Source organism: Larimichthys crocea, chromosome II (genome assembly GCF_000972845.2).
Source record: "Larimichthys crocea isolate SSNF chromosome II, L_crocea_2.0, whole genome shotgun sequence".
NCBI lineage: Eukaryota > Metazoa > Chordata > Actinopteri > Sciaenidae > Larimichthys > Larimichthys crocea.
This window is the reverse complement of record NC_040012.1, coordinates 5,752,090-5,774,731: the sequence shown is the minus strand read 5'-3', so window position 1 is coordinate 5,774,731 and position 22,642 is coordinate 5,752,090. Positions and strand designations below refer to the sequence as shown.

At 44.8% G+C, this 22,642-nt stretch overlaps 1 protein-coding gene across 2 annotated transcripts in view; it reads right to left on the bottom strand.

Moving 5' to 3' along the window:
- Positions 1-22,189, bottom strand: part of basp1 (brain abundant, membrane attached signal protein 1) — a 40,349-nt gene extending 18,160 nt beyond the window's left edge. Inside the window, exon 1 of one of the 2 annotated variants that reach the window (XM_027289893.1) lies at positions 22,003-22,189. The gene's annotated coding sequence lies outside the window, so the exon portion shown is untranslated. Of the gene's footprint in view, positions 1-9,102; positions 9,266-22,002 lie in introns of those variants that run through there. The other variant, XM_027289897.1, reaches the window with a different exon arrangement.
- Positions 22,190-22,642: the final 453 nt, after the last annotated feature.

The window sequence follows — 22,642 nt, the reverse complement described above, 5'->3', positions numbered from 1 at the left end:
CTAAACTGGTTCGGATTATTTTTCCCATTAGAGAAGTCATCAACAAGCAAAGGTACGTTAGTAAGTTCCTGTAGCGTGCATGAAAACCTCAGCTTCTTGTTAGAAATACAAAGTTTCACTTCTGCTGATGTGTCTGTGAAAACAGCCGCTTGGTTTAGTCTTCTCCCACCCCAAACTCTACTTTTCTCCTGACTCATAATGTGGCAGCGACGCTGTCTGAACATTTTGTGGTTATTTTAGTTGCAAACGTCTCCAGATAAAGTTGCATTACAGTCGTCCCTCGCTATATCGCGGTTCACTTTTCGCGGACTCGCTGTTTCGCGGATTTTTATCAGTGTAATTTTGCATGCTTTTTTTTACTGCGTACTGTACAGTATGAGCGCGCATTGTGTTCTGCGTCCTAAATTGGCTAAGGGAGAACCGCACTGCGTCCTGATTAAGGGAGTACTGTACAAAATGCATGTAAAAAGGTGTATAAAAGTGTGTGGTTAGGGGTTTTACGGCCTTAAAACATGTATAATAATTGTAAAACTTACTTCGCGGATTGCGTTTATTGCGGGCTATTTTTAGAACGTATCCCCCGCGATAAACGAAGGACCACTGTATTGTTTTTTTTCCTTCTTTTTGGCCACAAGGGGGCAGAAAAACCATCTTGGAGATTTTAACGCCTCATCTTTGCTACTTCAGCCAAGAGACTTAGATGGTAAATGGACTGTACTTGCATGATGGCATGCAACGTGCCAACTGCTCATCAGTTTTAGGTATTGGTATGCCTTGGGGAGGAATTTGAGGTTCAGTATCTTGCAGACTGGTTAATGGACGACACGCTCTACCTTCCTGAGCCACAGCCGCTGTAGGGCAACAGGATCATCCCATTTTAAGTGGTGATTGTGTCCAAAATTCACTCCTTTAGCTCTACTTTGGAAAAACACCTGGCTCTATTCTTTACTTATTGGGGGATCTAATCGAATGGAATTGGTCCATTAGATTAGAGCCACATAGCAGGCTGCAGTGGCTGCAACGTAATCCTTGGGGCACCAAAATAATGTCCACCAAGTGTTTTTGGCTCAGATCGTTATTGGACGTGAATATGGATCGACCTTTTTGTTCGACAGAAGTCTCAGAAGAAAGAAGAAATCTTGCAAGAGGACGACTGTTTCACCCTTTAAGCTGCTGCATGTTCCACTTTCTTCAGCAGCCTGTCTCACTGTGCATGTTTCCTGGAAACATCACTGACAAGAAGAATGCTGAATCTGAACCACAATGAATGTGAACTAAAAATATCTGAAGGGAAGAAGAAGAAGAGCTGTCAGGATTAAAAACAGGAGTCAGAGTCACGAGGACGGAGTCATAGCTTTGTGCTGTGGCTGTAGGTGAGAGTTCTAGCAGTCATGTGGGGAGTTCAGTGACCTCACCTTCCTAAATACTTCAACAGTGAGTGTACAGATGTTTTTTTCCATCATACTCACAGACTGTCTGATCAATGCAGAAACCACCATCTCTGTATAGATGTTGGATGACCCCAGGACTTTCACTTCCTGCCAGCTCCTCGTTTCTTTTTGAGTAAAGGCAAAAAGTGTCGTTGTTTACAGTTTTGCTTATATCCATATGAACCTGCAATGTCCCTGTACAAACGGCCTCATGATTCATCAGCCCACACTCGATGTCACCTTGTCAGAGATTACCTGCCTAACCTGCTGCTGCTGCGTCCTCAGACCTCAGCGCTGAATCTGACAGAAAGTAACAAAGGTTTTAAAAAAACAAACACAGTGATGTTACCTGAGGTATTAGACAGTTTTTCTAAAGCTACGGTGACGACAAAAACAGATTAAGAGTCTGTCACGTCCTGAAGATGTTGCCAGACACAATAAACTATAATTTCGACATTTGTCAGACAGAGAGAGAAAAGTGTTTTTTAGTTTAGCTGATGTCTGAGTTCACTTTGTGAGCAAACGAGCTCAAAATGAGCCTGATGCCGAGGTTAGGAAGTGATTACAGCCAAACAGTACAGGCAGTTTCCAGTCCTCAGTGTGTCAGTGTGTGTGTCAGTGTGTGTCAGTGTGTGTGTCAGTGTGTGTGTGTGTGTGTGTGTTTTTGCAAAAGGCCATTGCTGATGCAAACACACACACACTCACAGCAACAACTGCTTTGGCTCATGTGTGCACAGATAAACACACAATGTTTATTAATGAGCGATGTGGACAGTGTGTCTGAGAAATATGTGACCTCTGACCAGCTCCACACACACACACACACACACACACACACACACACACACACACACACCATTCGTCAGCCTCAAGGTTGCCATAAAGAAAACAAGAAGGGGCCCTGCATGGCGAGATGTAAACTCACATTTAAAGAGATAGGGAGGCTCGACATGTCTGAGTCACTGAAGAAAGTCTAAACTGTGCTGAGGTGAAACCAGACGTGGCCGTGCGGTGAAGAAACATTCAGACGGTGACTGTGGATGTTTAGACGGAGAGGAAAACCTGGATGTGACTCGTGTCCTCGCTAAGAGACACATTTCATCAAACAGTGTGTGCGCCATCACATCTGAACAGACGGACGTAACACTGTTTTCATATTTCTGTATTATGTCTGAAGACGAACTCAAATTAAAGCCACAACAACATGTTCAGTGTTTGATGATACAACGTTAGATTCAACCCTGAAATAATGACACGTTTACTGACTACTCTAATTTTATATGGATCAAAGCACAGACTGTCTAAAACCTGGACGTAGTCTCCGTGACGTCCCCGTAGACTGTCTAAAACCTGGACGTAGTCTCCGTGACGTCCCCGCAGACTGTCTAAAACCTGGACGTAGTCTCCGTGAGGTCCCCGTAGACTGTCTAAAACCTGGACGTAGTCTCCGTGACGTCCCCGCAGACTGTCTAAAACCTGGATGTAGTCTCCGAAACGTCCCCGCAGACCGTCTAAAACCTGGACGTAGTCTCCGTGATGTCCCCATGTAAACATGTTTATTTCTGCTGTGAAGTTGGACATTTGGACATGGGGACTTATGGAGACTGACTCACTTCTGGAGCCAGCCTCAAGTGGACGTTAGAGGAACTGCAGTTTTGGACACTTGTGCACCGGCTTGTGTAACTGCAGATCTGTGTCAGGGGCAGGGGGGTGGATCTGGGTCCTGATGCTGAACCTGCTGACAGGCCCCGGCTCCAGGCGGCTCTGTGAGTCACTGTTTGTTCGTGAGAAAACATACGATGTAGAATATGTTCTGCTGGACGCCGCGGGGTGGGAGTCCTCGCCAGACACATGAACGAGCTGGACGAGCTGAAGAGCATCATTCCTCTGTTTGTGGTTCTATTTCTGGAGCGGTACGTGACTCGCTTTAATCCGGTCCATGTGCTCCATCACCGCCTGGTAACTATGTTTGACCATAAGTCAGGACTGAAGTTACCTCCCCACCTCTCTCCTTCATCACTGCAGGCCCAGGGTCAGGCCATATTTGGAGTTTGTTTTTAACAGATGGGTGGTGTTTACCACGTCAGTGCAGTTCAGACAGTGTCAGGTAAGTTGTCAACCCCAAAACAAAGCCACTAAATCACCTGTCGGATCACTTCCTGTCACCTAAACTCCACCACCATGTTTTTCCGGCGTAGTTTCTTCTACGTGCTCGGAGGGGAGGGTGAGACGAGTTGGTTGCAATCTGCAACTTCACGACTAAATCCTGCACACTGGACCTTTAATGCATGATTGATTCTGAGTGATTAGGTTGTGTCTTTGCTGTGGAAAAGAAATTAAATAGTCTATGTATTAATCCACATTTGAAAATAGTCCCTCCCTGTTTCTGGGCACAGAGCCACAGGCGAGGACAGAAGTCTGATTTTTGTTGCTGACAGTATAAAAAAGAAGATTGATCATGGTTCTAATACAGACCTATAATTACCACATAATGTTTGCAGGACTGAACGTTGATTCGTCTTTCATGTCTTCTCTGTGACGGAGTCTCTGCATCCTTTTAACAGGCTGTATCTCTTGAGTGGTTTTATTCTGCTTCCATGTCATCACCTGGTAAATGTCACGTTGTGGCCTCGTGCAAATCTGCATCACCTTCTACATTTAAGGCTTTTAGCTGATGCCCTTCAACATCCAGCCGCAGACGGAGGATAGTTTTGTCTATAAGCTGCATTACAGGAACCATTTGTAGAGGTCAGAGTGGTAGCAAGCAATGAAACGCTGCCGTGTACTGTAAGAGCAAAGACCTTGAGCGGATGAGTCACGGTGAAAGGGAGGAAAAGTTTTCCTTTGTTCGTTATCGAACTTTCTTTTCTTTCCCACACGTTGTTTCCGTCTTTACAAAGGCGAGCCTCGCTCCAACCGACAGGAGTTCAGTTTAAATTCTCATCAGGAGTTTTCCAAAAGTGAGACATGAGTCACAGCGAACTGCAGGGAAATCTATGGAAGATGTAACGCTGAAACCTCTCGGGTTGAAAAGTTTCCCCCGAGTTTAGTCTGACAGAACGTTGAGCTGTTGAAACAAGCTGGGAAAGTCAATGTAAAAGTGTGCTTGTCTCATGATGCCGCTCCTGTGTGACTCTGAAGTCACTCAAAGTGAAAATATTAAGAAGTTAAAGTCATGAAGCCATCGTGATCATGCCAGCCGGCTCAGTGGCCTTGCTGTAGATACTCTTATAGCATCAGTGTTGCATGTGCAACGACCAGCGAGAGGAAAGGTCAAGACTGATCAAGTCAAATCAAATTGGAAATAATGGAGAGAAACTGTAACTATCCGAGAGAGCTTCATTCCTCCTTCACGTACGAACTGGAAGCTTTAAACAAAGCCTGAGTTTAACTTGAAGGAGCCGCTGAGCCGTCGTCTTGGTTTGTTTTCTTGCCTCGTTGTTTGGTTCATGTGATTTCCAGCGTTTACTCTGGAAGCGAGCCAGTGGATTTCCATAACTCTTGCCGTGAACTTGAGGAACCTCGATATGACAGCTTTTAGTTTCGAAACTTCAACATCCTCCAAACAGCTCTAATGAACTGGTCGAGTCTTTCAAAGATAAGAAAGTCATAAATAAACTCACGTCCTTCTTCTGATTTTCTAGCTACTTGCCAAATGGTAAAAGCAGAAGAGCTGCTCTTAAAGAAACCTCAGCGTTTATTTACCTCTTTATGAAAATTAAACTTGTGTCCATGTTCTCAAATTGTTTCTCCAGAAATAGCAGCAAAGTCCTCAGAGGCCTCGCGTCCTCTGGGAAATCACGGATCTCTGGGAATAGAAAATGGAGCGTGTCCGCATGAAACAGCACATTTCCTCCTGAAAACATGTAATTATTCAGTGAGAGGTCTCTATGAGGACAATCAAACCCCCGAATCACGTTAGAGATGTTGAATAAAACTACAAATCACGGCATAAATGATTCATATTGTGTTTGTGTAGTGAACAATCCTGACTCGTGTGTCCTGCCACGTGAAGATGTTGATCTTTTCAGGCTCTATTTTTGTATCTGATTGTTGCGTGCTTGATTCTTCATCACACGAGCGTCAGAATTATCTCAGAATACTGATAAAGAGACGAGAAACTCTGTGAATACAATGTGGAATCCGTGCGCTGATCCCTGGATTCATGTCTGGTTATCAGGTTCCTCCTGCATGAGCTGCTTTGTAGGCTGCTGGGATTAGTAACAGCGCCTCGGTGCAGGCCGCGATAAGCGTGAAAAAGCAGCAAAGGAACATGCATGGTGTGCAGAAGGTTGCATCAAAGGTTGAAGGTTCAGCGTGTCACAGCGCAGGTTATTTTGACTCCAGTGTGGGAGTCAGTGCGAGCAGCTCAGAGGAGTTTCTGCTGATTTCATGGAATCAGGCCAGAAGTTTGCACAAGTCATCACTTCCTGATTTAAGAGAGCAGAGCCGGATGTTTGCGCCATAGAAACCGGCCTGTTTATCTAATAACTCCAAGTTTTTCTATTTTCTGCCCTTAATAATGTAACTTATGTAACTAGAACTCACAAACACAGAATAACCTGGTGTTTCTCTGAGAGGGAGATGAAGAGATGCTGAAATTACACGACTCTATCATCCAATGTTCCCGCGTTCTTTAATTCCTAATTTAACTAATAAGTTCTTCGCTAAAGGAAACTTCCGACATTCACTGTGTAATAATGAATCTGTGGTAACTTTCAGTGACTGTTTGAGAATACGCACCACTGAAGCACAACATCAACACTGACGTGATAAATCATGGCCTTTATTACCTGATTCTGAGGATCCCCGTGTGAACGACTGTTGAATGTCTGATTTAACGGTGAAAAACTGTCAAACCACATCAGTAAAAGACTGTAAAATGTGCCATTAAATATTACAGTGTTTTACTGGACAATAAACAGTCTATAATTTAAAATACTCTTATATTTACTTTATATTTTACTGTCACGGTTTGACAGTTTTTCACAGTTTAAGACATTTTAAAATATGTAATAAAGTGTCAAACTTGAAATCAACAGTACAAACTGATCAGGTGGATTAATCCTGGGGTAATTAAAGCCCACCACAGATCAGCTGTTGAATACTTTAGGAAACTGAGTTCGACCAGAATAAAAGCAGCTTTTTTCTAGTTGTGGCTTTCACGGCGCCCACAGAGACCACGCAGACGGATAGATGTGACGTTTGTTCTGGTCGCTCGGCTGTCACAGTGACAAACTCTCTGATGAGATTCTTCAGTTTCACTGCGTCCGGAGGTGAACTGACGAGAGAGGAACTGCTTGTGTGTGCAGATAACAACTTCCTTTTCACGCTGTGACTCATATTTACAGAGAAACCACACAGACACACAAATAGAGGAATTAAAGAGCAGATAAGGAAGCTAACAAACACAGGCTGGAGGTGTAGCATGCAGGTCTGTGGAGCTGATGGAGGTGTGAATCCAAGCTGAGCTCAAATTAGCATCAGGAACTTTAGTTGTTCTTATTGAACACAGTCGTTTTATTACATAATAAAATCAAGCAGAACTAAAGGTTTGATTTTGGGAGGTCAGGGTTAGAATTTGAATTTAATCAAATTTACTAGCCATGGTGTTGATAACAGAAATATGCTGTAATACACACAGACTGTCATTTTTCTCACTGTTAAATGTACTGACCTCTGTTTTTCTAACAAAAATATACCGTATATAAGTCAAAGCTTTTTTAGACTTTAAATATATTTAGAGTGCATGTTTCTGTTAGAAAGTGTTTGTTGCCGATGGCAACCAAAGGCCAATAATAATAATTAGGGCTGTCAATCGATTAAAAAAATCAACTAATTAATTGCAAAAATTTCGCAATTAATTAAAGAAAGCTCTACTTTGCCATATCCAAAATGGCGGTGACATCGACGTATGATTCAGCGCTCAAAAAGGTTATGGGTCAGCCGCCACCGGAAGTAAACAAAACCGCGTTAATTGCGTTAATTTTTAAAAAAAATATTTGTTCTTTTTTGTTCGTCTTTCTTCTCCCGCTGATCGCAGACGGGTTGGTCAGCCTGTAGTGCTGTGCCTGTAGCGTGCGGTGATGATCGAAGATCTCGACGCTGAAAATCTTCTGGGGCTTCGTCAGTTGAAGGTAGCTGTTTTATGGCTGGACGTAGTCTCTGTGACGGACAGGATGAGAACTGAAGATCCTAAAGTTTTGGCTGAATAGGAAGGTTTTGTCACTACGGGACCTTTCACATCATTTGATCCACTGTTAATATAAAAATGCAGCTTATCAAGAGAACCCAAACAATCTGCAGAACATGTGAACAGCTGACCTCAACATGCCCCAACACACCAGCAGATCAAATCCCACAGAATAACTCAGCTGCATATCACTGACAAATATGTAGACGGCAATAAATGAAGCCCTGAGCCGCCTGCTTCCTTTTCCTCTGAGTGCAGCTCTGGATGCTGCCAACCCTCCAAATGTTTTCAGTCTGGCAGCTCGCCCCTCCAGTCTACTAAATCATGCGATGCACTGCAGTCCACTCAATCTGTCAAAGGCGCTCTGAATCCTCTCAATTAGGAGAGCTGCGAAGTGTAGCCAAAACATCCCCGATGTTTTCATACCAGAAAATCCGCCAGAGCAATTTATGTATGATAGGAATTTATTAAATATTGTCTCTCGGTTTCAAAGGGAAGCCAAACACAGGCTGGAGAGCTATGAAGAGATGCTGCAATCATTTTATATCAAGTTTAGAAGAAATCAAAGTGAGTCGATGTTTTCCATTCACCAGAGGATCCACTTTGTGTGGCTGCACGGTCACATCCCGACTGTTATGTGTCGAGTATGAAAATAGAAAATGCCGCTGAATAATGAAAAGCAGTCTGATGCAAATGAGTGGCCTGCGTGGCTTCTGCATATCAATGAATGTGTGTTCTCTCCCATAAAACATTCATTCAAACAGAAAAGACGCCTCTGATGAGCTCCTATAGAAGGAGACGCACAGCTCGGTGTGCCAGGTGTATGATACTTATGATTATTTCTCCTTAACTATGAAAAAAATCCAACAATAATCTGAGGAATCCTACTGAAAATTCAAAAATATCTGCTGCTGTTTGAAGTAAGAAGAGTCTATTGGAATATCTACAGTGATCATTAGACAATGCAACCTAAAGCTTCCAAACTACGCCGCCGAGGAATACGTTACCACGGCTCAATACGTGAATTACCGGATCAGCAAAAGGACTTCTACAGAACTTTGCTTGAACGAGAAATCTTGTGATTTCGATGATCGATGATCTATTAAAGCAAGTTCATGATTTGGAAATGACCCAAAAGGAATTTAATGATTTTAAAACCTCTTGGTCCAAGAACTGGAGCGAAGACTTGGTTTGTAAATGTTTGTGAATATCTGGAGGGACAGTCGGTCAGGACGAACATACAGAAAACTAAACATGTATTATTCAGATACTCACAGAGATCTTGTTCAGACTCAGCCTTTGATGAACTGTGTTTGGTTTGGTATGATTCATGCATCATTCATTCTGCAGCCATACGTTTATTATTTGTGTTTAAAAAACCTCGAACTCAACTTGAACGTATATTTCTACAGAATCTGATATTATCATCTCAGTGACACGAGCTCTGACTGCTGAAGCTTTTAGCAGAGTTATAAATACCTTCCTAACCCGCTCCTCCTCTTTCGCTCTTGTAATCTCCACCAAATTTCTTTCTCCTGTTTCTTCCCTCTCCTCCCTGACGAGGTCTGTCGTGCCCGGGTACTGTGCTGGATTCCTCATAGACTGAAGAAGTTCAAGAGTTCCCACCAGCAATCATTGAAATGTATCTTGTTGATGGTTCTGGTAACTTGGGGCCCGGTCCTGGTTCTAATATGACGGCACGTCTGATCGTCCGTCTTACTCATGCACAGTAAAACAAACCATTGTCACTTCCCGTCAGGGCGCTGTCTGTTTCACACCCACACAATGACCGGTGTTGTGTCAGTGTTACAGGAACACGGCGTGTCATGATCAGCTGTTTGTCTTTGTTAATGTTAAAGTTTGACTGCTGGCAGACACGTTGGACGTCCTCAGTGTTTAAGAACAGCTGATTGTTTGAACTTGTGTATCTGCTGTGTGACGCTCAGTGTAGCAAAGGCTGAAATTAATGGACACAGTTCTACATTCACATTTCATATTGATGCTACACTGACTGTAATCTGTTGTTGTCACAGTGCAGTGTACAGCTGCCAACTGTAGCTGCTGTTAGCTCATGTTAGCTCAGTTTGTTAGCTGCTGTTAGCTCAGTTTGTTAGCCGCTGTTAGCTCAGTTTGTTAGCCGCTGTTAGCTCATGTTAGCTCAGTTTGTTAGCTGCTGTTAGCTAATGTTAGCTCAGTTTGTTAGCTGCTGTTAGCTCATGTTAGCTCAGTTTGTTAGCTGCCGTTAGCCAATGTTAGCTCAGTTTGTTAGCTGCTGTTAGCTCATGTTAGCTCAGTTTGTTAGCTGCTGTTAGCTCAGTCTGTTAGCTGCTGTTAGCTCATGTTAGCTCAGTTTGTTAGCTGCTGTTAGCTCATGTTAGCTCAGTTTGTTAGCTGCTGTTAGCTCAGTTTGTTAGCCGCTGTTAGCTCAGTTTGTTAGCCGCTGTTAGCTCATGTTAGCTCAGTTTGTTAGCTGCTGTTAGCTCAGTCTGTTAGCTGCTGTTAGCTCATGTTAGCGCTGTTTGTTAGCTGCTGTTGACTAATGTTAGCTCAGTTTGTTAGCTGCTGTTGACTAATGTTAGCTCAGTTTGTTAGCTGCTGTTAGCTCATGTTAGCTCAGTCTGTTAGCTTCTGTTGACTAATGTTAGCTCTGTTTGTTAGCTGCTGTTAGCTCATGTTAGCTCTGTTTGTTAGCTGCTGTTAGCTCATCTTAGCTCCGTTTGTTAGCTGCTGTTAGCTCTGTTTGTTAGCTGCTGTTAGCTCATGTTAGCTCAGTTTGTTAGCTGCTGTTAGCTCAGTTTGTTAGCCGGGCTGTGAGCTCAGAGCACCGGGGTGTTAGTGTTTGTACCACAGGGAAGAAGAAGAAGACCGGGCCCGGTCAGCAGCCTCTATGGACATAATGGCAGAGGAGAAGAGAGCGAAGAGGACGCTGACGGAGGAAGAAGAGAAAAGGAGGAAGACGCCAGCAGACGAGTAAATGTGGGACTGACTTTTATTCTGAAAGACGAGCTGAGCTTGTCTTTAATAAATGAGGTGTGCACGGAGCAAACATCTCTCAGACTAACTGAGTGTTTCTGTGTTTGTGCTCGGCCTGACTGAGCAGCTACAAGGACACGAGCATGTAAATGAGTCTGCAGAGTGTCGGGGGAATATCAACGGATCCGCTCATTCATCTCCATGAACATCGGCTTTAATGTGAAGTCCGTCTTCTCCTTGGCTCGTCCGAACACCATGTGCTTTCTAATCATCGGCGGACGCCTGATGGCACATCAACGCTCGCTTTAATCTGCCGTTCGTCAGCCGAGCTGGACGGCGCATGCTGATGTAACGGAAGTTGTTTATAGTGTTCATGTTGCCATCTGGCTTCTGTTGCATGATGGTCCTTTGCTGGGCCTGCCGTCCTCCACGCGGGCAGCCATTTCGTGCCGGAGCGCACGCTGTACACGTCAGATAAGCTGCAATAATAAAGTGCAACATCATAAACCGCAAATCAAAATGGACCCTGAGTGGAGATGTGTTCGTCCTCTCAAACTGTTGTGACAGCCGGCTCTATCTTCCACTCCATCACACCTCCTGCCAATAACCTTCCCCCAAACACACGCCGCCGCCGCAGACACTCGCTGTTAAAGACTTCAAGTGCCGTCAAAAGGAATCGAGATCTCGTCTCTGCATCTTTTCCTCGCGGGCGCTGCTGAATTTAAACGAGGAGGACGACCGCCCGCCTGGATGTGTGTCTGACGTGTGCTCAGATCACCTGATCTCACAAACTGTGGAGAACCTGATGAACCTGTGGCCCACAGCCTGTGTGTGCTCAGCTGTTTGCATGATATCGATAATATACAGCATCTTTTGTCCTTTGCGTTATTTGAATACCTTCCCTTTGCTGTTCTGTTAGACACACACACACTTTAAAATCCTGAACAGGTGTTCAGGGTCAGAGCAGAACTACGGAGACGTGAAGCAACAGTCCTCACGCAACCAAATATCACAACGCAAATTACACACGCAATATGTGAAGTGCCACAAGCTGCAGTTCCTCTAACGTCCACTTGAGGCTGGCTCCAGAAGTGAGTCAGTCTCCATAAGTCCCCATGTCCCCATGTCCAACTTCACAGCAGAAATAAACATGTTTACAGCCTGGTACAAAAAACAGTTTTGGTCTCTGTAGCTAATTTCCCCGTTCATGACAACTGTACTGAGGGTGAATTTATATACAACTCACCTGTTCACATTATATTAAGGCTTAAAGTTATGCGTTATGCAGGAGTAAGAGCGTGGACGCTTTGACTGACAGGTGGGGTCTTTATCATGTTTGCAGGTTCATGTTCGTCTGCCTCGGTGTTTGGTAAAGAGGATGTGTGAACTCACCAGGTGCTGTGCAGAGAAGCTGTGCGTTAATGTCGCGTGGAGGCTCCGAGGTGAAAGTCAGTGTCTGTTGAACAGCTCAGTGTAATATTTCCTTCCTTGTTATTACTTCTGTTCTCCGTTCTCATGATTTCCTGAGTGCTGAGTTGTTCGAGCTTTTATTACATGAAACGTAGCAGAGGAACTGACTGTCAGCAGGCCTGGGTATGTTCATGTGGACTCATGTGGACTCATGTGACAGACTATGACTTGCTGTGATGGAGATGTAGGAGACTTTGTTCAAGCGTGCAGAGCAGTCGAACACTGAAGTCTCTGAACTCGTCTTTCACGCTGAAGTCTATCGGCAGGACCAGGACGTTTACGTTTACGTCCTGCAAATCCCAAATCAGAAAGAGTTAACGGTGTTTAAAGGTTTGAACTGTAACCTTGAAAACACCAAAGCGTTGTGAGAAATGAGAAATCAGGATCCAGACAGAGAGGTCGATTATGTCTCTGTGATGTGAGCACGATATGTCTAATTACTGCTTATCTGCTGTTTCCTGAGGCATCGTCCAACTCCAGCGAGATTGCCATAGAGGTAGATATCTGCACATATCACAGGCTCCATTTGGGGATGGTTTCATACTTCTTCTCTTTGTCTCGGCTTCGGCGGGCTCTATCTCTCGTGTCAATCAATAGCACTGCAGCTTTAAGCATCCTCTGCCATCCCAGTGTCCCACACCATCCTCCTTTCCATCTGTCTGCACGGATCCCCGAGCAGCTTTCAGCCCCCGCCGGAGCCAGACATGGTCCAACATCAATCAATATCTCTGCAGGGCTCTTCTGTGCCGAGCGGGTTTCTCAGAACGGATCAGAGCCGAGTGACATTTCTGAGAAAAGTTCTGGGAACGAGAGACTCTGACGGGAAATGGCCTTTGAACGAGTGAATCAGTTGTTTTGCATGTTTTAGCTCATTAACTACAAATTGTGCACACATTTTACATAACGACCCGTTTTTACATTAGCAACTGTTTCCCAATCGTTCCAGAAGAGTCCGATCCAGAAACGTCTCTGACTGATGGAGAAACGTCGGAGCTCCTAACGGATGTTCTCATGTTTGGTCTTTGTGATCGTGTTTATCCACGCTAGGACTCGCTTTAAAGTCCACGTATGAAGAAGAATTTGTGGATGATTAGATCAAACACAGGATGTTTCACCCAGCGAGGGTTTGTGTGAAGCCAAAAGTCAATGAACAACTGAAGAGGTTCCTGTTTGCAGCTGATGGTCAGATTGGACTTCTTCAGTGTCTTCAGTGTTTGTTTGGGCGTTTTACAAGAGTCAAGACGTGACTCAGCCAATCAGCAGTGAGGACACGAGCTGTCTGAGGGTAATAACTCCTCAACGCTTTCTGGGGACTGTTTCCGTGATGTTTATGATCCGAGCGCACGGGGAAAACATAAAACACCTTCGCTGGAATCATCTTTAATCTTTCCATAAAGCTGCAGGCGTGAAGGCAGAGAGCGATTCCCTCAGACGTTTGAAGGAGGCAGCGAGTTCAGGATTCTTGTTAAAAAGTGCTGGCATCAACATGCTGCCCACACAGAGAAGACGACGTGCAACACTTTGCTTCCTACAAGCGGAGAATCAAACACACTGTGCAGCTTCAGTTCAGATCATCACGTTTCTACAAAGAACTCAGATACTCGTCCACACTTAAACGACAAAAGTATGTGGACACCTTTGCCCCTGACCTCGACCCCGTCCGACATCCCTGGACCAGCTCACTTTGGACCAGTGTGCACGGTTTAAAGGTGTAGCTCTGCAATCAGCTGTGGTCTGAGAGCTCAGAGGATTGTTATGTTCAGGCGATTATACACTGATGACAACACAGTTATGGATGTTGTGTTGTATTAATAAAGCCCTTAAATCTTTAATTCAGCTTCACACGAGTCATGTGACTTTTGTTTACAGCTCAAACTGAAGAAAGGAAACTGTGGCTGTGACCTGAAAATGGCAGCAGAGACTGGACTCAGTGCCAGACGCAGTAAAAAGTCTCCAGGCTGAGATCTAACAACACAACTGCAAACATATCAGCTGCAGCCTCCACATGCACCCGGCCTCCTTTGTGTCTGTCTGGCTGAACCGGCCCTCTCAGCAACCGCGTCTGAAGTGACCCCTGTCACCAGCGCGTCGGCTGCTCGCGGCCCAGACGCCGGTGGAGCGGAATCGGAGGTGGCGGGCGTCCGCTGTCCACAGCCACAACAGAGAGAGAGAGAGAGACAGAGAGAGAGAGACAGAGAGAGGCGAGCCCTGCAGTCAGCGATGCTGGGTGGCAGGCCAGACGAGGAGACGGGACAAAGTCGACTCTAAACTCCAGCTAACCCCAAAAAAATAGAGCCACAGGGGTGAGAGCCAAGACACACATCATCATCCAGCACCACGCAGGCAGGCAGGCAGGCAGGCAGGCAGACAGGCAGGCAGGCAGGCAGGCAGACAGGCCACGCTCACTGAGGACACAGGGAGTCTAGACCAACTCTAATTGGTCTTTCTGGTCGAGCTGAGCAAGTAGCAAGATGAGACGTCGAGACATTTAAACAACGCCGAGGACTGAAAATGTTTCAGGCTGCAATAATTCAGATTTTATTTTATCCTGAATTGTTCAATCTGATGAGTTTTATTTGTTAAAATCAGTGTGCAGCGTTGTAAAATGAGACATTGCAGTGAGTGTTTGAGACGAGCCCTGTGATGATGATTTCTCGCACTTGAGGAAAGAAAAAAAAAAAACCCGGTGAGAGATCTTCGTGTAATTTTTCTCCTTCTCTGTCGTTGATGCGAGCTGACAGAACTGGGACTGCAGCACAAAAAGAAACGCTGTGACGAGGCCGAGCACCTACGAAGTCTAAACTCTGAGAATAATGAGACGGTACGACAGTGGCTTAAAATTCACGTGGAGAGCGGCGTCGCTCGCTGTTCTCGTTCTCCTGAAAGATTCAGTGAGGAAAGACGGGAGGCGAGGATGGAAGACGCTGATTGTTTGTGAAGGCCGTGCAGCTCCAAGACGTGACTGTGACTTCTCAACACAATCGTTTGTCTTTTCTTTCCAGCTTTATTCAAAAAATGACAGGACCTACCAGTAAAACACAGTTTAATCTATCAACCACACCACCACTAAATCCTGAACACTGGTCCTCCAGTGTGAACCAAATACATGATATTTGGTGAAAATGGTCGTCTAAAATATTAATATTAATAATATTATTATTAAACAATCAGCTCCTCTTGGATTTACGGAGCTTTCTTGTGAGTTTCAGCTCATTGTTTGTCTGCTGCCCTCAAACAGAGCCAGGGATTTCTCTCAGGACAGTGGTGGAGACCAAAGATGGAGCTAAAAGAGAGGTGAAAACTGGACCTATGATTCACCAGGTGACACAAATATGACTCAAAATTAATTAAAATGTTGCTTCGTAACCACTCGATGTGTAAATGAGCGATTGTTTCTGCTGCCCCCAAGTGGCCAAAAAAATCGTGCAGGTATAGAACACGATGGAGTCGGCAGGGTTCTTCCTCTTGGGAACATGAATGTAGAAAACTTCCCTGGTGATCCATCAAGTAGATGTCAAAGTATTCTAGTCTGGGACAAAGCGACTGACCAACAACATGAAATTTAACAGACTGATTGAGTTTAATATTATAGTTTTAATTTCACAGTCAAAGGAAAGGAGAGGGATGATCAGCTGATCCATGCAGCAGCTTTTCTACTGTTACTCAAGATGGCTGCTGCTGAGCTCAGTGATAACAAGTGTAGCCGGCAGATATGAACTTACGACTGAAGTTCACACTGATCTATAATTCACACTGTCAGGAAATTCCAGCAGTTTAATAATTGACTCATGCACACAATATGAGGAAAGTCTTTGCTGCTTTTCACCTGGAAAAACTCACTTTCATTCAAAGCCAGGAGTTATTATTTAACCAAAAACCACAAGTGATATGCACAAATGTTCCTGCTGTAGATAAAGATGAGGAACAAAAACACACAGAAATCACTTTGCAAAAACAGGTGCCAGCTTGTGGAATGAAAATCTCAGAGGTATCAACGTTTTATCAGCGTCTGCGCTGCTTTAAGGATGAAACCTGTCTCCTGCAGGTCGCTGGAAGAAACATGGTCAGCTTGACCCTTTATCTGCCCTCGCCAAATTATTTTCAAATCCACAAGGACGCCTGAGTGACTAAGTGAGTGAGTGAGTGATTTTGGGATTCAGCACAGAGCAAGTTCAGATTGCTTGAGAGTTCATTCCCGCCCGGCCGGGGGTTCATATCAGATAACGTTGTCGCTTTCGTTTTGAGCTGTAATTTCCTGGAAGACGAGGCGCGATGTGACAGATGGCGCTCACGAGGACGAGAACGCGTTCATGCATCGCCGTCAAAACCTCCGGAGGGACTGGAGCAGGCAGGACGCAAGAAGCGGCCGGACGTCGCTTCCACTTTCATTTTCTTTTTGCACATTTGCTGCAGAAAAAGAAGCGACTGTGAGAGCCATCAAACACGAGGTCAACGGGTTCAGTGTGTGAGGTCACATTAGTGCTGAAGTTGAGCTGTCACATAGTCTGCAGATGAAATACACTGACGATGTTCTTCAGTTCATTAGAGGTGCAAACACCTGATACCTGCACTCAGTACGATACTGCCAGACTGGCCACCACTGCTGTTGGATGCTGACACTATAACGCTACCTGCACTGCCTAAAGGTGTTGGTGTGGCGCACGCCGCCATTGGCTACTGTAAACGCCAATCAATAGCTGCAACAATCTGCCTGTTTTTACAGGCAACCATAGACCTTTAGAGACCTTTAAGAGTCCACAGAACTGTGTGGACATTTATGGCTGAGGACAAACGTCTTTAAACAGTTAAACACTTAAAAATATTGATATTGATTGAACGTCTGCAAACTTTTCTGCAACCATCCCAATGGTTAAGGATAACACATATGCCAGATTTGCTGGATATTAAACTCCTCTATTATTGAATGCTATCTTTTATCAAATTTAGCTGTGGGTCAAATTTCAGATCTAAAAATACAGAAGTGGAGCTTTACAAAGCTGCGACCTTCACGTCCAGGTCAGTAAAACTAACAGCTTCCCAGAGAAAACACAGAGGACACGACCTCAGTGGGACATACTGTAAGTCTGTGCTACTCATTATAACTTCTATAAAAAGACGGTCAGATATAAACTCTGAGGCAGCAGCAGCGGGCGACCATGTTGTTGGGGGAAATAAAAACTCCTGACGATCGAAGCGCCGCCTCCATCTTCCCTGCAAACCCTCCGTGACTCCACTTGAGCAGAAACGGCACCAAAATAAACGTCCAGAAGAAGTTTAATACACACAGCGTCATTCTTCCTCTGAGACAGAGTGGAAACATTCGACTTCCTCATTCTTGTCAGGGCCGAGCGGGCTGCAGTGACGGACACTGAGCGGTTATCAGACGGAGGCAGTCGGTCACATGCACATGCGTGCTCGTGCACAGAAGTCTGAACCTCTTATCGAATTTCCAAAGTGTGAAACTGCAGCTTGTTCTGGTTCCCCTGCAGCTCAAACACTCTGAACATTTAGAAGTTCACAGCGCTGTGAACTGCTCTGTCAAACAACATAAAACAACTGGCTGCTAACCGTGGACGCCTTCCAAGAAATTCACTTCCCCATTTCACACCTCAGCTGCTACAACACAAACAGGAACTGTTAGAATTAAATGAAGCATTCACAGTCTCCTGCATTAAATAACTAGTGTACTTCATAACATTTCTTGTATTGTGTTGCATTGTTTGTTGACTCAGACTCTTTGCAGACGACCAAGTGTTGAATGTTGGAGAAGCCCCAGTACATTCTTGACTTGTAAAACACGTACAGGCCTCGTTAGTGTAGTGCAGCCTGGAGGTTTTAGAAATACTCTTAATTTATGCCTGTGTGTTTTTTTAAACGCCTCGTTTAACTCCGGCAGTGTTTGCACGTTAATGTTTGACTTCAGGACACGAGGATCTTTATGAACGGCAACAAGGTGGTGCAGTAATTATCACCATGGTCTGACAACAAGAAGGTTTTGGGTTCGAACCTGTGAGTTTGCATGTTCTCTGCAACATGCAGAACATTAGCATCACAATTCCTCCAGCTGCGTTTTAATTGGCGAAGAATTGACTTCCCAAACACATCTGGAGATTTGGGCTTTGAGACTTTAATGTAGCTTGGAGTCTCCTCGGAGATGAGGAGGTCTGGTAAGGTCACTTCTTCGTCCACGTGCCTCACAACCAAACCCTGACTCAAGTGACATCACTTGAGGCAACTCATTATAATTTGTGCAGACACCAAAACCTGTAAAACCAGTTTCTGGTCAGATATGCACACCGGGCTGGGCGATATGGACCAAAAGTCATGTCTCCATATTTTTTAGCTGAAGGGTGATACTTTCATAAGTTAATGGCCCGCCGGTAAATCGCACTCCCACCACTCATACTACAAATCCCACAATGCACTGCAACAGCTCACACATAGGTCAAGACCTGTGCACCACCTCTAACTGCTTCTTCGGTGGTTTACACACTGATCAGTGTTGACAACTCAGCGACTTTTCAGACGCTCTAGTGATTTGTTTTTTTCCCAGAAAGCGACTAGGACAAATCTTCTTCTGGAGTTATCGGAGACTCTGACGTGGCGACGTCAACGAGCAGAGCTATTTTCTCCTCTAATGCAGCAAAAACTCTCTGAGCCTCCGCCTCGTTTAAAAATGCTGAACCGTAACGTAGTGAAACTGGCGGTGAAAATAGCCTCGCCTCGTTGGCAGAATATCTTCGTTTCAGGAGCAAAAACAATCCCAGTTGTATTCAAATGTGACAGTAGTAGCAGCAGTAGTGACTCAACCTGCAGCTGCACCCATTCCCCACCTTCCTCTACACACACACACACACACACACACTGAGTTGCGTGTGTGTTAAGCAGCAGCTGCAGCCTCCCATTGTCCTGCTTCGTCTCCTCTGCTGTAAGTTAACGAACCTCCATCGTCTGATGGTTTAATTAAGACACAGACAGCGTCGTGTGGAAGTGATCCCGCTGATCACATGACTCAGGAGCCTCGACGAAGACTTCATTTTGTTTTGTTTTTTAAATCAAAAGACAAAGAGATGACCGTCTGAGACCTGCAGGGTCCCAGAGAGGACAGAGGAGACACGGCATGATGCCTCATCCTCACCCTCTCTTTGTCTGTGACACTGTCTGCCTCTCTGTTCTGCCTGACAAAAGTATGTGGACAACTCTCTTATGGGCCCTAAAGATTCCTGTCCACATACTTTTGGCCATATAGTGTATGTGTGTGTCAGACACACACACACACACACACACACACACACTGTCTGCCTCTCTTTTCTGCCTGACAAAAGTATGTGGACATCTCTCTTATAGCACCAATAGATTCCTGTCCATATACTTTTATATATACATATACTTATAGTGTGTGTGTCAGACAGTATTTGTGATGCAAAGAGACACACACACACACACCCATAGTCATCCGTCTCTGTCTCTCTCTCTCTCACACACACACACACACACACACACACACACACACACACACACACACACTGTTAGCAGCGGTGGTAATGGATGAGCAGACTCAGAGCTGGATTCCCGAGAGCCAATCAGCAGCCAGAAAGATAGGACACATTACTACAGTCACGCCTCCTCGTTACCATGGTGATCCCATAGCGCGGCTCAGGCAAAGACCGGTTCAACAAGTACGTAGCTTCAGACGAGTTATTGATGTAACACATGACGACAGAACGGACACTGTGTTTGTTCATATCATACTGATATGAATCATACGTTCTTTTATTGATTATTATATTATTAAACCAATCAGAATGCTTCATCCATGTGCACCATTAATGAGTTTGTTCTTTTTAAATATCTTCCAAAAGCACAAATATCATTAAACGTTGACACACTGTGATGAAACCAAAAGCACAAATATCATTAAACGTTGACACACTGTGATGAAATATGACCTCTGTTATCATCATCTCACCACAGGAGATAATACTTATGTACTGCATAACGAGTCCTAAACGTTGTACTTGTACAATGATATTTTTCGTCACCTCAGATCATTATATATGTGTGTAAACTTATGCCGTCTGTCAATCAAAGCGTCCACGCTCTTAACCCTGCATAACTTTAAGCCTTAATATAATGTGAACAGGTGAGTTGTATATAAATTCACCCTCAGTACAGTTGTCATGAACGGGGAAATTAGCTACAGAGACCAAAACTGTTTTTTGTACCAGGCTGTAAACATGTTTATTTCTGCTGTGAAGTTGGACATTTGGACATGGGGACTTATGGAGACTGACTCACTTCTGGAGCCAGCCTCAAGTGGACGTTAGAGGAACTGCAGTTTTTAAGGCTTCACTTCACAGACACGGAGGTTGCTGCTTGGTTTAAACTCACCGTGGAGGAAACAATTAGTGAGAAACATTTGAATTCATCAGATACACAACAGATCACATGACCACACACACAGGTAAACAGGTCAGGATAATTTTAAATATCCAATCATCTGTCGACTATTTCTTTGAACGATCAGTGTCGGTTATTTCATAGAAGGACAGAAAACAGCGACATATTATTAATTTCTTGTTGATCGACTGTTTTTTTCTTGATTCCATCATTTCAGCTCAGCATCGATCGACTGAAACACATCACAGTGAAAAAAACTGTTTCTGCTTCAGCATCACCGCCACTGTGTCTCCATCACACACACACACACACACACACACACACACACACACACACACGATCCCTCCGCCACAATAAAAGCATCTCGTTTTATTTCTATAATCACATTTTTTTCCTTCGATTTAAATAAACAGACCATAAAAGCCTCCTCCACCCTCCTCCTCCACCCTCCTCCTCCTCCTCCATCCTATTGATAGGCAAGGTGGCATCTCTCCCATCCACACCCTACTCCCAGTGCGCATGCGTGCCGCGGCAAACAAAGGACCAGGCAATTAACCGACGGAGGATGGCTAATAAAGTTTGACTCGCTGCAGAAAACACACACACACACACACACACACACACACACACACACATCGATGCAGCAAGAAGAGGAGTGAGAACTAAACATGTATCTGCACGAGGAAGGGTGAGGGGGTTCATCCCCCCTCCCACCTCCATCCCTCCATCAACCCACACACACTCCCCAAATCCTCCATCCTCCATCCTCCTTCTTCTTCTTCTTCTTCTCGTAATAAAACGGAAATACGGGATCAATAATTCATCTTGAATCATGACATAATCTGTTTGTGGCGCGAGAGTAATAATAATAATAATAATAATAATAATAATAATAATAATACTAATAATAATAATAAGCAGCAGCAGCTCTGGATGTTCAAACTGTTACTGATGATGATGAAGAAGAGAAAAAAAGCGCGTTGCCTGGCAACCGGCAGGAAATTATATAATCACACACAATCAATAAACAATAAAAGAGCGCGTGAGGAGACGCCAGCTTCAATAAGTGTTAAAAAACGAGTGTGTGCGCGCGTGTGCATGTGTGTGTGTGTGTGTGTGTGTGTGTGTGTGAAGCGCGTGTTCCTCCAGACTGTACACACCCCCCTGATTTTTTTGTTTTTTTTTAAGCTCGTGCACATTTCCCTCAGCTCGGGGACAGAAGAAGAATCCAAATGTTGGATTTGTTTTAATAAAACGTTTCCGTTCGTCTCCTCCGGTTTGAGAATCTACCGGATCTTTTGTTTCCGTTCGTCTCCTCCGGTTTGAGAATCTACCGGATCTTTTGTGTCTCACATCCACGCAGCGCGTGCGCCCACCGGCAAACCCCCCCCCAAAATGGAGAGATGGAGAAAGACAAAAGGGATGAACAAAAAAAAAAAAAAGAAAAAAGAAATTGAAATAAAACCAAAGCTCGAGCGTCCAAAGCGTTTCTTTTCGCCGGTAGAGGTGGAATAAACCGACCGTGGCGGCTCTTACCGTCAAGTTCCGACGCTCCCTCTGCGCTCCTGCAGTTTCGAAGTAGCGGCTGCTGTCACCGTGGCTTTTTTTGCGGCTTCTCCTGCGCGCCCAGCGGCTTGTGCCTGCTGCACGGTACGGCTCGACTCGGCGATCCTCCGCCTGCGCGCACACGCATCCACACGTGCGTGCGTGCAAACGCGCGCGGATGGGGTTGTGCACGCACACACACACACACACACACACACACACACACACACACACACACACACACACACACAGGAGGACGTGTTTTGTTTTAGTGTCTGAATCTATGAAGCTGATGGTGATTCATAATCTGATGAGTTGATCCATATCATGTCAGAGCTGTTACTGTAACACTGCTGCAATGTGTTTTTATATTTATGATATTATTAACAGTATCTCTGCTTCTGAAGAGGAAGTCCATATTTAGGCTTCTGTCTGTGAAATCTCTTCACGGTGAATTTGTGTTATCACTAAATTATCACTCTGCGCACTGGAGGGTGAATTTCCCTTGCGCGTGTTTTAGTGGAAATACGGCTCCACCCGCCATCCTCTGTCCGTGTTTGTGTCTTCGTGGCCTGTGTGCGCCCCCTGCCGTCCACTGCAGCCACACACACTATTCCTGTCGTCCGCTTTG